Source organism: Nelumbo lutea, chromosome 1 (genome assembly GCF_056320005.1).
Source record: "Nelumbo lutea isolate HS-2025 chromosome 1, American lotus-T2T, whole genome shotgun sequence".
In the NCBI taxonomy this organism is placed as follows: Eukaryota; Viridiplantae; Streptophyta; class Magnoliopsida; order Proteales; family Nelumbonaceae; genus Nelumbo; species Nelumbo lutea.
In genome coordinates, this window is record NC_142684.1 from 20,897,472 (window position 1) to 20,900,483 (window position 3,012).

Below are 3,012 nucleotides of genomic sequence, written 5' to 3' on the forward strand. Positions count from 1 at the left end.
ATGTAGAAAGCTAGGGTTCACTTATCGAGCTTCTCTTCTCCTCTGTTGTCTCCAACCAACAGCGGCACCCTCTCCTTGGCCAATAACTAGGTAAGGTTTCTTCTCATTTCATTTTTTTTTCTCTCATTTTTGGATCAATCCTCTTTGTTTTTTATTTTTCATATATACTCTAGTTAGATCAATCCTCTTTTCCTCTATTTCATATATAGCTAACTTTTAAGTTCTTATTCAATAAGCACATATTTGATTTTTTTTTCTTCCAAAATTATCCCCACTTAATTTTTATAATTTTTTTTTGCCCTTCGAATGTGAAAAGCTAGGGTTCTCTTATTGAGCTTCTCTTCTGCGTCTTCTCCAACCAACAGCAGCACCTTCTCCTTGGCCAATAACCAGGTAAGGTTTCTTCTCATTTCACTTTGTTTTTATCTTGTTTTTTCAGCCAAGAACGATCAGTCCTCTTTGTTTTTTTTTCATATACTCTGTTTCGATCAGTCCTCTTTTCCTCTATTTTGTATCCTCTTTGGTTTCTTCTCATTTTGTTCTCTTCTCCTCCATCTTCTCCAACCAGCAGCAATTCTTTTTTTTTTCTATCATTTTTTCAATCCAGAACAATCAATCCTCCTTGGTCGATAACCAGGTAATGTCTCTTCTCCTCTGTCATTTTTTCACAATCGTTAAAGTTGTCTTCTTGAAAAAATAAGTGTTTATTGGAGAAAAATACCACTAAACACCCAATATGAAATAAATGCTTATTTTTTTTTAAATAATCACTTGAAAAAGCTGGGTGTCGAATGCAAATAAGTGTTTATTCAAGTAAGCACTTGTTTTTAAGCACTTATTTTTAATATAAGCACTCCCGATCTTGGCCGAAGTCAATATCCCATTTGTGCATCCCTCTAACCAAAGTTCAATTGGGTGATATAAGGAAAAATATGAAAATTTTTTATTATTCTAAAGTTCAACTATGATACACTTACTAATATTGGTTGCACGTTAAATCTATATCTCGATCAATCACCTTAAAGTCTACTTTTCATTAGTCCACAACTTCATATTTTACAAGGTGTATCTTCACATTTAACAAGGTATACTTACTATTATGTTCAATCAATTATGTCTTTTACTATATGGTGCAGTTAGGGATGTTAATTGGACCGGATTTGGTCCAATCCGATCCAGTCCAATGTGAGTCCATTATAAAGGGACCAGGTCTAATCCAGTCCAATGAATATTTTGGACTGGTCCAATTCAATGTCTGGACCATCCAATCTGTTTAAATTCATTTTGATTTAGATTGGTTTCAACCCAAACCTAGTTCATTGACACCTATATTCTTATCTTATATCAATGGACTAGAAATTGACTTAATCCAATCCAATCCAATATAAATTTATCATGGATGGACCAGGTCCAATCCAATCTAGTAAATATTTTTTACTAGATTGGTCCAATCCAATATCTTGTTGATCCGTCCAGTCCGTCCAACTTAATTTTAGACTGGACAGGGTTTAATCCAAAACCGATCGATTGACACCATTAGGTGCAGCAGATACACCTTAGATTTTATAATTATTTTAAGCTCTAGATAATGACATTGCATTTATACTACTAAGAAACTGGAATTTTCAAGCTGAAGTCATATTCAAGTATTCATTTGTATGATGGTATGATGGCTCATGGGTTATTATTCTTGTTTTCTTAATGTGAAAAACCGATCTGAACTTAAGTTCAGGGGTTGTGCATTTATAACAACAACCAACTGAATTGACAAATAACAAATGGTTATTTGATAATTTGTTAGACAGTCTGGACAAGGGAGACTGCTGAAGTTACTCTGGTCTCACAAAGGATGTGGTTGTGAGTGAATGACATTTGAGGTGCAGCGTGTATGGATGTAACAGGAGGGTCACATCGGCATGTATTTTCCATGAGAATTAAGGCCTATGGACTTAGTTATGATGGGTTTATTGAGATTGTTCAGCCACCCAATAGAAAACTGAACCAGTTAATTCATGGATCCTTTGTGTGATTCAGTATGAATGGTTGGTTACCTGCTAATATAAATGACAATTAAGATGATAAGATCTTGTGCTACTAAATCTCCAGGGAGCAGTTGGATTAATTAGGGCTGCAATTTGGGCTGGGCTGGTAAGCCCAAACCTAATCCTAGTGTATCCTTAAAAGTTGGGTCGAAATTCAGGTCAGGGTTAGGGTTGAAAAGTATGAATTTTGATTTGGGTTGTGATTGAAGCCTTGACCAATCAGATTCAATCCAAATCTGACTTATATATGAATATTATACAAACATGCTAGTATGCATATATTTATGCATTGTATATATGCAACTATGTAGCCATAAATGTCTGTCTGTATTTATTTATCTATGCATGTATGTCAATAATTTTAGGCAAATTTCTTCTAGAGTGATATATGTCTTGCCTTAGTTTTGAATCTTTTTGGTGTAGGTCATAAAAGTTAAATGTGATTATATAATATCTTTATTTATTTTTTATTTAGGCTGCATTTGGAAACGATGCAAATATGTAGAGTGTAAAACAGTTCATATAAATTGTAAAGTTGGATTAGTTTTGTACTGACAAATTTAATTTCTTACCAAACATACTTTTAGAAATACAAATTCCAATAAAGTACATGCTTTTTTTTTATCAAAAGCCCATTTATTTCTTTTTTATTAATGTACTTTTACATCTTATTATTAATGTAAATATGCATTGACAAATGTCACATGTTGTCAAATAAAGGCAAAAGTGAACTAGAGTGCAAATTTACCCCGAATTGAGATTTACTCCATTTGCATTGTTTCCAAACGCAACCTTAATTGCACACATGCATAGCAAAATCTAAATTGAGCTCAACCGATTTAACCTTTTAAATCTAGAAAATAAGAACATTTTCAAAAAGAAGTTGAAAGGTTGGGCGAACCTGAACCCAACCCAACCTGAAATAGAGTTTGGAGTTCACATCTTGTATAGGGATTTTATTAGTGTTGAC

At 33.4% G+C, this 3,012-nt stretch overlaps 1 long non-coding RNA gene across 1 annotated transcript; it reads left to right on the forward strand.

Annotated features, from left to right (window-relative positions):
* Positions 1 to 372: 372 nt before the first annotated feature.
* On the forward strand, positions 373 to 2,601 carry LOC148873877 (uncharacterized). Its single transcript, XR_016104488.1, has 2 exons — positions 373 to 637; positions 1,806 to 2,601. It is a non-coding gene; the product is annotated as an uncharacterized LOC148873877 (long non-coding RNA).
* Positions 2,602 to 3,012: the final 411 nt, after the last annotated feature.